We start from the raw sequence: 11907 nt of genomic DNA on the forward strand, positions 1-11907 counted from the left end.
AAGAAAAAACACTGTCAGCTCCTTGGAAATTTCAATCATTGTTAATAATTGACTTGGATAGCTATTTGAAAGCATTATTAGGTCCAACATATAAAATAGAAGTTAAAAAGTGACTGTGGAGAAAACCACTGAACTGCTTCTTCTCAGTATTCATCGTTCATTTTAGGCAGACTTGAAAATTAATTGGATCCAGTGACTTAGAACATTGAAGACTGTTGCATGACTCATTAAGCTGACATTTCTAACATTCCTAATTCACACAGTAAGAATGATAGAGTTGCATAAGCCATCTATACATTTGAGCTCCTTCATCAGGGCAGGACTACTGAAGAGAATGCCCTTACTTCTGAATATCATCATCAATTCAGCTCTAAGACATCTGTAATGGAGCTGAGTTTGATAGACTGCCAGAATATGAAAAACTAAGCTCCAACATCTTAAAAATAGGCAACACAATTAATTGCTATTTTTTAATTTATGGTATTTAATGTTTTAATGGATACAGTTAAATTTCCACTTCACTGAGCAAACTAATTTGCTATGTAAAGGAAGAAATAGATCATTGCAAATTATAAAGCACTTGGTTTATTATCTATGCCTTCTCTAAATCTTCTCTCGCAAGTTTTTATTATTTTGCATTCTTGATGTTCAGAAACTTGAAACTGTTGAAACTCTGTAATTCTGAAGGATGGTTGTGACAGTGGTCACATGGGTTCTTGGATGAGGGAGGGGATGAAAATGTTGACTATGTTCAGAAGGCTTGATTTATTATTTTATTTTATATATATATTACATTATAACTATACTGAAAAGAAATAGAAGGAAAAGTTTCCTCTCAGAAGGCTAGCTAAGAATAGAAAAGAATGATAAGAAAAGGTAGCTCTCGCAGACTCTGTCCAAGATAGCTCAGCCTTGATTGGCCATTTATTATAAACATCTAAGATGGGCCAATCAAAAATATACCTGTTGCATTCCACAGCAGCAGATAATTATTGTTTAGATTTTGTTTCTGAGGCCTCAGCTTCTCAGAAGGGAAAAAAATCCCAAGAAAGGATTTTCACAGAAAGATGTTTACGACAGATGGTTACAGCTGAGGTAAAGGAAGGGCTAGGTTTTTGCTATGTCAATTTACTATCCATCCATTTTTTTATTTGTTATTATTATTTGTTGCTCCTAATTCTGATGCTCAGTAGAAGCAAAGTTATTGTTACAATATCTCTGATTTATTTTCATCTTTTTTCTTTAAGCTTAAACAAATATATTTTTTACATGATATACTGCTCTCAAGGGAGCATTCTATAAGACTTCCCATTAAAATCAGTCTGTGTAGCACACATGCATGAGAGCAAACTATTGTGCTGCTCTTCCCCCATTTCTTGCTGTTTCCTGTAAGAAGCCTTTCAGATCCACTGAGTGGGGTAGGGGTGTCAGAATTGCCTTCAGAAACAGCTGAGCTCTTCCAAATATTTTAATCAAAGTCAAATGACTGTTACTTAATCAGCCATGCTGTGAAATGATTTGATGTGAGCTGCTGACCTTTTGTGTCTCCTAGCATGAGAAAGAGGCTTTCTTCTTTGCTGTCAGCCAGCCTCTCTTCCCCTAGAGCCTCTCCCATTCCAGCCTCCATGCCCAGAGCCCCCAGAGCAATTGGGCAGTTCAGAGGTGGTGCCCAAATGCTAATGCAGTGCATTGGGTCTTTCCTCCTTCAAAGGTTTGTGTGTCCATTCCACCTCCATGCTAGGAATCAGTTCAGAGAAAGGACCTGGGAGATCTGGGTCTCAGGAAACATATGCCCATCAAGTAAAGCTTTCCTTAGTGCTATCAAGGTACAGATAATCAGAGCACTTAGTTGGCTTCCTTAGGCAACAGTTTTCTTCTACCACTTGTGTGTCAGTCAGCAGTGCACATTATATATGCACATTTGGTAATTAAGAGTAATTGAGTTCCTCTTATACTGTAGGTGAGAAGCTGGTAAAGATGACACATTTATCAAATTATTACAACTGTCATAATAATTACAATAATAAAATAATTATTACAAATTATTTCAACTGTCCAGCTATCAATTTTAATTAGGCTGGCTTTGTCTTGACACTGAGATACCTTGAAAAGTGAAGGAAATATTGCCTAAAAACTAATGAGAGGCCTTAATTTTCTGTCATTCATATGCAAACAGGGCCATTTAGAGATACCAGAATAAAGGTATTCTGAGCCCAGCTCAGTCATCCAGCCAATTGCATGAAAATATTCACATTGTCTGAGTAAAATATTGTTAAATATCCTCAGAGTTTGAAATTGTAAAATATAGCATGTGATGAGGCTGAGAACAAAGAGTATCTTCTCTGCATGGTTGTTTAACTCATTATTTTCTCTTACCTGTTTTCAAGAAACCAAGCTATCAATCATGGAGATTGCCTTTTCCCTGGAAGGCAGCTTCTCTGAATTCACAATAATGACATCTAAGAAGATAGTTCATTAGGCACCTAACATAAGTAGGGTACAACTTTACTATTACCTGAGTCTCTTTTATAAACATAATTCCTCTCTGCAGGACTCACTGTGTTCTACTTCTGAATCATACATACCTTAAATACCTGCCTGGATACTCAGTTTGCTCTGTGGGCCCTAAGCCTGCTGATGTTTTTTCCCTCTGGGTGAAGAACACATGCCAACTTTGAGTAGCTGTTTATTCTTATGTGCTGCAGTGAGACCCTCCTGTCTTTTTTCAAAACAAATTTGAGGAATAAAGTGAAAATTACACATACAGACACACATGTACTTTTTAAACTTTTTTTTTGGAAAGAATACTCACTTGGTTATAATAATGATATTATTAAAGTAGGAGCTGTTATCAAGGGTGGCAATGTTATTAACAAAGAGTATCTTGTACTTATCTTTTATTCCTATTCAAAAAGATATCTAAAATAATTGCTATTATCAATATTAACTTCTAGGGAGCACCGATAAATTTCCTAAGATGGTCAAAATAACTGATGTCCCAAACCAAGACATGTGAGATTGCACTGTTAATCATACTTTAGAAGGAACCAGTGATGGTGGTAAAGGGTGACAGCGGGACACTGAAATTCAGGAGTGGCCTTAAAATACTGGTTAATGCAGCCCTTTTCTTAGTAGGGGACAGAAGGAACGACTTCTGCACGCTTAGTTATGTTTGGATGCTATTGAAGTAGAAGGAAACACAACCTCATTATGATGTGACACTCATTAGTTTCCTTACTTCAGGTACTTTCACTCAGTCTGTATTATATTTCAGGATGAATTGTTTGGAATAGCTAGTTCCTCAGCTCCAGTATTTATGTGTTGGAGAAGTGTACCCAGCTCAGCTTGTTTGCATGTTTCTCAGTAAGAGTGCATGTCAGCAGCAGACCGTTGGAAGCCCTGTTCAGGTCCATGGTAGATTATAGCCTGTTTCTCAGGTCTGTTCCTGCCTTTGAAAAACTCATTTTCTTGTAGGCTTGAGGAAAATAATACACAAACCTTTCTGCAATTGGAAAAGAGTTTCAGCCACCATCTTCACTGCTGTAAGTTGGGCCCTTTTGATCTGCGCTCTGGTGAGGGTGGGGGTAGGGGATGACCTGTTTGTGTGAAATATGTCTCCTGCACCAGATTCCATGGCAGGTGATTTTGTTAGCATCCTCAAGAAAATCATCCCGTAATTTGAAGAGAACTTTAATTTCTAGAGCAGAGATAGAGCCTGTATAGCCATCCTATACCTCTTGGGTAGACCAGCTCCGTACAAGAGAAACCAGAGATTTCTCAAGGTAAAGTCAGGCTCCTTCCTGAACTTCTTCCATATTGATTTGGGAGAAGAGCAGTAGAAGTCTTGTGATTTAGCACAGGGTTGTATGGCAAGGTTTCTTTCTCTGTCTATGGAGCTTACATTTCTGTTAGCAGTTGTTTTACAATGCTCATCCCTCCTTCCAAAGGTTGTTCTGGGCTACAGGGCACACAGCATTTTTCCATCCTCTGACACCAGATCTTAGGAGAATACTGCTTGGTCTCTTTGCACAAAATTTGGGTAGAAAACAGTGGGTTACTAATTCAGTGTTAAATTAGAAAATGGTTGATTTGCATACGTCAGGTCATGCATGCAGCCCTGATATCAGCAGTTGAAAGGTGATTTTTAAAAGAGAAAGAATGAATTAAATAATACCACAATACTAAAACAAACAAACAAAACCCCAATTCAAGCAATCAGAAAATCACAACCTAACCCCAAACAGAAACACATAAACAAAACCCCAAACCCCAACAAACCTCTGTAACTAACTGCTCTGTCAGAGAATCTAGTTGTCTCCTTCTGCACGCCTGCAGCAATGTTGGATTTATCCTGTCTGCAGAGGTCTCCCCACTCCACAGAAAAGTCACGGGGGAGGCTGTGCCAGACGAGGGAGGGAGCCAGCATCTGATAGATTGCAGCTGGGCTGTCCCATCAGATCTACTGGGCACAGTGGGAAGGCACTGGATTTTGTCCACCCAGCTTAAAGGAGACATTCACAGTCATATCTGCAGCATGTTTGCAGAAACTCACACGCATACCCATTTTCATATGAATATGTTTCTTCTTTGTTTCTTCTATGTGTCTGTTTTCAATTCTTGACCATATTCTGACCAAATATGAGTTGTGTGAAGGCTAGAAAAGGCAGTTACTACATGAGACAAAAATGGAAACAAACTCAATATTTATTTAAACACTCACCCAAATTTACCAAGAACTAAAACCTGTTTTTACAGAACTAATCTAGAGAACTTTCTGTATTTCTTGCCTGTCTCTTTGCAAACCATCCACATGGCTTATTACTTCAGCACTCATTTAATGTGAGATGTTCTAAATTCCTTATTCATAGGATTTAACTATTGCCAAAAGAAAACTACCATTTTAAACTTCTTCCTTTTTTTTCAGCTTCCAACTTTTTAGCAGCTGTTGTTTGTTCTGTTGAGGGTGGCAGATTTTGGACCTGTTTGCTGGAACACTGTGACTATAAATGGTGTCAAGTTGCATCACATCTTCCAGTGTCAGGTGCCTCTGCTCCATCTGAAATGGACAAAAATGCACAGACCATTTTTTATTCTCATCACACTGCCAGTTCTTCTTTAAGCAACTCTCTGGCAAGTTCTCTTTCAGCATTACAGACTTCCAATTTTCTGTTGTGCCCACAAATTCATAATCTTTTTCCTCAATTGCTTCAACCTGGTTTTGCTAAAATGAGCCTCATTTTGTCATGCCTTGTTTCTAATCTCTCCCAATCTCTTTGTACAGCTGTTCTGCTCACAAATCTCCCAAATCAGCTTCCACTGCAGAAGGCATTACATGCTTCTTGCTCCTCCTGCTAGACTGGTGATGCAGATTAAGCCACCACAATAAAGGGCCTCTGAACAGATGTATCTGGTTGGACTGGAAAATTCTCATGATAAATTTGCAAGAATGGGTGTATGGTGGTGGAGTGAGGGCAAGCCATTTCTAGGGCCAGCCCCTACCTGCTCAGTAATCAAGGAATTGTTACTGTCTGACTCCAAGTCTCACTCACACTTGGGACTGGAGAAAAGTTGCCTTTCCAGCCCCAGAAAATGCCCAAGAGCAATGCAGGGGTGCCTGCCAGACACAGCAGGTGGCTTTTCATGCCTCAAAGAAAGGTGTAATACTATAGCCAGGAAGTAGAGGAGGATCTTTCCTATCTGCCTGTTCCACCATGAGAAGTGAAATCTCATGCAAATGAAATCTCATGTCTTCATCTTGGTGAAGATAATGTGGCTCAGTGATGAAGGACAGCATTACTGGGGGACATGAGCTACCCTTCCAGCTCTGCAGCTGGACAAAGCTCCAGAGAACACAGCAAGGCCTGTTTCTGTAGCAGTGCTAAAACCATTAAGTGAAAGGCTAAAAAAGAAAATTACCAGTACATCTCTTAGAAATACCTCTTTGCTACTCACTTTCAGATCAGCTCTTAGAGATTTCTAAGCACATACACAGCTTTGAAAAAAATGTTACCCCTCCTGTTATCTAAATAATAATACTGCAAATGAGTGTAATGTTGTTTGGAGTACATGGACATTGAGATTTGTCATTTATAGCTGAATGTATTTCATCATACTCTGCTTAAATATAATGAGGCCCTTATTTACAGGTCTCTGCATAGAAGTCCTTGAAGGGCAGTTTTGTATTGCAATAAATATTTTAAAAGGCACTTTATTTTTTCTGGTGTTGGCTAAACAAACACGCACAGACATGGTTCTCAAGAGGAATGGCTACCACTCGCCCAGTGGCACAGGGTGAAGCATCAAACCACCGGTGGATGAAATGATAATAAAACATGAATCAAGCTTGCCTGCAGTGCCCCATTTGCTTTAAGTCATTTCTACATGCTGTGAAGTTCTCACAGCAGGTACCAACTACCTAAAGACTCCTGTTTTCCCTAATGACCCTCTCATTCCTGAGATCTCTTCAGGGATGATGCATAGGGTGGGGGTTTTGGTGTGTGGAAACATGCTTTTTTTTCAACAGGAAGAATTTAAAATAGTTAAGGAAATAGAACACTTACAACAGAAGTTTTGAGAATTAATTAATCACCTATAGCAAGGAACCATCTGATACATTGACAAAGGTTTGTTGTACTGGGTTTATATTGCCAGGTTTTGGTAGCAGGCTGCTAGCAGGGTGCTTCTGTGAAAAGATGCCAGACTCTTCCCCCGCATCCAACTGAGCCAGTGCTAGCTGGCTCTAAGATGGACCCACTGCTGGCCAAGGCTGAGCCCATCAGCAACAGTGATAGCTGTTTGAGCATAATGTGTATAAGAAAGGGTAAAAGCTGCTCAGCAACAGCAACTGGAAGATATGAGTGAGAACATTTGAGAGAAACAGCTCTGCAAACACCAAAGTCAGTGGAGAAGGACAGGGAGGAGGTGCTCAAGGAACTGGAGCTGAGATCCCCGTGCAGCCCCTGGTGCAGACCATGGTGAGGCAGCTGTGCCCCTGCAGCCCATGGAGGTCTACAGTGGAGCCACCTCCAGCCTGTGCAGGACCCCATGGCAGAGCAGGTGGATACATAGTGGAAGCTGTGGACCCTGTTGGGAGCCCACTATGGAGCAGTCTCTTGGCAGGACCTGTGTTATCATGGAGAGAAAAGCCCATGCTGGAGCAGGTTTGTTGGCAGAACTTGTGACCCTGTGAGAAACCCACACTGGAGTGAAGAACTGCAGCCTATTGGAAGGATTAATGGTGGAGAATTTGTGGAGGACTGTCTCCCATGGGACAGATCCCATGCTGGAGCAAGGTAAGCAGGAGATGTAAGAAGGAGAAGCAGCAGAAGCAACTTAATGGAATAACTACAACCCTCATTCCAGTCCTCCTGTGCCACTGGTGGGGAGGAGGCAGAGAATTCAGTAGTAAACTTTGGCCTGGGAAGAAGGGAGGGGAGAGGGAAGGTGTTTAAAGATTTGGGGGTTATTTCCTTGTCATTCCACTCTGATTTGATTGGCAGTAAATTAAACTAATCTCTCTTGTGTCTGTTTTGCCTGTGACAGTAACTGGTGAGTGATCTCTCCCTGTCCTTATCTCAACCCACCAGACTTTTCTCTCTCTCCCTGACCATCAGAGGAGGGGATTGACTGAGTTGTTTTGGTGGGCATCTGGTGTTCAGTCAGGACCAACCCACCACAGATGTATACAGCTGTAAGACAATACCACTTTGAGCATAACTTATTTATGTGCCTTGTTTTCATTGCTGAACAACCTGGCAGGAAAACAGATGTACTCTCTTACAAACAACTTTAAGAAGTTGTTAGAATCGTCTTTGAAAAACAAAAAACCACCAACAAAATCTTCTTAGCATTTCCTGATTAGTTTCTTAGAGAGAGGTTCCCAAATATTTGTGCAGGTAGCATGCAATTCTTCAGCTCCTTCAACAATACTTGAACTGTCCAGTGGTACTCAAGGTACTGGTACACTGGATGATGTTACAGGAACTAAAACCAACCAGGTGGCTCAGCTTTAACCAGGCACTTCTGTTCAGCGTAGGTATGCACAAAGATCCTACAGCCAAAGTGAAGTAAGGCAGGAATTTTTAAATTGACTTCCCCAGGCATTGCATTAAACTGTGAGTAGTAACGGCTAATACCTCCACAATACAAAACAAACCTGAAACTGGGTACCCCTTTCTTCTAATCACACTGTAGCCATTTCTAAAAAGGATTTTAATGCAAAATCCTCCTTGCAGGTCTTCCAACACTGTTCCCTCGTCTCACGTCAGAACTTCAGAGACAGGCCCAAAGATACCATATGAACTGAACAACTGAAAGCATCTCTTTTTACTGAGGAAATGTTTGTAGTTAATACACCTGGGTGCCCACAGAAGAGCAGGAAGGGATGAAGTTTACAGGCCTGCATGCAGGCACTGAGTCCACTGAGGAGAGTTGTTTGCAGCTGCAGTAAGAGCATGAATGCTGTTTTGGCCAGCTTTGCTGGTGCCTTTCAAAGGCAGGAAGATGCCTGTAATGTTTGGGCTGCTTCCATTCCAGGAAACAGCTAGTCCTGTGTGTCAGGGATTGATGCCAAGGCTTGCATTAATTCACACCATGGTTGAACTGGACTTCTAACAGACAAATGTCTCAGCCAAAAGTATGAGACACCAGGAGAAATGGACTAAAAAGCTATTTCTAGAATAATTTGAGTGCTTCCAGCCTTATCAAGAAGATAAAACCTCTGGAAGTATGTCTTGCAAAAAATGTTTTCCTCAGTTGTTGATTTTAGATTAATATTTTGTTGGCTAATTTCCATAATGTAAAACTCCATACCAGTAACTCTCACCTTTCAAGTGACAGACTCACTTAATGTATGACAATGTAACTGGAAAAAGACAGTGACATATTTTACAGTCTTGAAAAAGTGCCAATCTCTTTTATATTCACTGACAATCAGAGTTCAAAGGTGATGACAACATCATGCTTGCATATACTGAAAGTCAATCATCATCTAACCTGAAAAACAAATGCCAGTGAGAGTGTGTAGGGGGAGCTCAGGTCAGAGCTGGTATGCATGGTAAACCCCTTAATCCCAGCACTGGTGATAAATGCCATCCAGCATTAGTGGGTGGAATTAAACTTGGCTTGCAGAGGGCATCAGTGGACACAAACACTTTTGGGAACCTCTTAACTATTTCCTGGGGAAGGGCCCAACCTCCACAGTATGAACTGCTTCAGGTGTCACCTCTTGGAGCTGGCAGAACCATTTAAGAGAACAAAAGTTGAAAAGAAGTAATTATTCTTATTTTGTACTTCTTTTTTTTTTTAAGTGCTTAATTCATTAAGTCTAGCTTAATAGGATTTTAAATAACAGAAATTACATTCACTGACTTTAGTAAAATAGTCAAGTAATTTTGTACTTTTCACCTATATTCACTAACACGTCCAAAATTTTGGTTCCTTTTGGCAATCTTCCTGATATCATACCACAATAGCCTATTTCACCATACAACTAAAACTGGGGTCACTTTTCTTTAGCAAGGCATTTTAGCCCAGGAAAATGAAGTTTTGTGGTGAAACTGAAAGTTTCACAGAAATGCAAAGCCCACAGCTTCACCTAACATTATCTGAAGCTCTAGACAGTTAGTTTCTTTTGCTTACCAGGAAAATGGCACCTAAATAAATCCAGGCACTCCAAGTTACATAGTTTGACACTTATATGGTGTTACGGTGGTCAGATTCCTCCACAGATTTCTGTCACTTAAAAAATGTTTTAATTTCTGATATACCAATTGTATTCAGGATTGGGGGAAGAAAACAAAAGAAAAAAAAGGAAAGAATGTTTATTCCACATTACTCTTCTTATGTTTTTGTTGCAGGTAAAAAAAAATATTTAAGTACATTTAGTGATTCTCCCTGTGTCATCAGTCACCTAAACTACTGGACTAATTGTTTTAAACCCTGCACAGCCAGGAATCCCATCAAGCCCAGGACTCCCACTGATTTATGGAGGGAGAGACAGAAATCTGTTCCGACATGGAAAATAACAGTCATGGCCCTCTGCTGTGGAAAACCATTATTCATGGGCATTTCACATTCTTTTTTTAGCTCCATTATGTACAAAGAGGGGGATAGGCTACAGTATGTACAAATATCCTGTGTAATTGAAGCTCAGTAGCACAGCAACAGAGATCATAGTTTAAAAACTATTTTTGGGGCAAAGACCTATTAGACATGTTACTAATTAACCTATTTCCAAGAGCAATACAGAGGCACTACTGAAGAGGACATTATTGGGTGGCTCAGCATACTCTTTATCAAAGTCAGACTTTGGAGCATAATCTACATGCTTTAAAACTGCCATCACAGTGTCACAGAATCACAGCATATCTCAAGTTAGAACAAACACATAAGTCCAGACACTCCCTGCTCCTCTAAAGATTACCTAAAACTACTGTCATGTATGATCACTAACTCCCTTAAAAAAGCACCAGTAGTCTAGTTTTGGTCAACCCAGTGCTAAATAAAAATTATATTCTTGGTAAAACTGAAATTAGAAACCTCTTTGCTCTCCAAATTCTGTTCTGGCAGCACGTCTCTCTGCTAGACAGGAATTTAATCCATGAGATACAGGCAAGCATGTATTAAGTAAGCGAACTGGATTTTCTGTAATATTAGATTAAGTTCTACAGAAAGATTAAAGCAGTCATCCATTTTCTTCACTTCTTCAGCTTGATTTGTTTATCTCTAGCCCTGTGTGTATTTTAAACTCATGAAGACAAGAACAAATTATCTTGACTTTGCTTTCCAGGCAGTTGTTCAAACTGGGGCAAACATGTTCAACAGATCTGAAAAAAACTCAGAGGAAACTCTTGCCATAGCCAAGCCAGGGAGATCTAACTTGCACTAATTCTGTTTAATTATAAAATTGCCCAGATCTTAAGTGAATGAGGAATTCATTGGGAAGCTTGCACTGCTGTTGTGTAGTATGTCTGACACAACCTCAGGTTATTGTGTGCAGCACCTTGCTATGCAGGACAGCCTGCACCCACTGACTCTTGACAGATGGCAAAGTGAGGGGCATTTTTCTGGTGAAGTTTTTTGTGTTGTTGATTTTTTTTTTGTTTGGTTGTTTTTTATTTTTTTCTGCTGTTGTTGTTTGTTTGTTATTTTTGGCAGCTGCTGCTGCTCTTTGCTGTGAGTCTTGTGTCAGAGGAAAGACCTTATTTTCACAGTAATTTGGCTTGCTGGGTGATGTGCTTACCTAGCACGTAGGATCCAGGTGGGAGAGCATCCACACATTAACAGATGCTAAGTGAAGCGTGAGAAGAAAAGTTGGCCAGAGAGGTGCAAGAGTAAAAACTGACTGACATCAAGGGGCGGGGGGCTTATTTGGGACAGCTCTGCTGTGTCTCCCCCTGTCAGAGGTACTTCAGCTGCCCTTTGCTCACGAGACAGCCCAAGCACTGGGGTACTAGGCTGGCATAGGATATCACACCGTACCTGCAGTGCTGGGCCAAACCACGTGCAGCCCACAGAGACTTCTTGGCATGCCAAGTCACCAAGTCAATGTAGGCCAAGTGAGAATGGCTTCAGTGAGTTCCTATTTCAAAGGGACTGTGCAGGAAAAGCTGTTTGATAAGGACTTAGGGAGAGAAGGACAAAGGACGGAGAGTGACGGAACTGTTCAGATCCCTTGAAGGAAGGCACTGAGGTGTATTTCTGCCCAATCAGGTATGTCAGAACTGACAGGGATACATAGGCACTAGCTTAGCACTTGGTTCCATGCCATCTAAAAAGCATCCCCTTCACCAAGTAGCCAGGGTTGCTTGTAAGGTAAAGCTCAAAGGCTTTTATTTCAGTTAACTACTTTTCAGTTCAAGTGAACTGCTTGAACACAGTCCTTCAACACCTCCCCAAGATCCTTCA

The sequence above is a fragment of the Agelaius phoeniceus genome, chromosome Z (genome assembly GCF_051311805.1).
Source record: "Agelaius phoeniceus isolate bAgePho1 chromosome Z, bAgePho1.hap1, whole genome shotgun sequence".
Taxonomy (NCBI): domain Eukaryota; kingdom Metazoa; phylum Chordata; class Aves; order Passeriformes; family Icteridae; genus Agelaius; species Agelaius phoeniceus.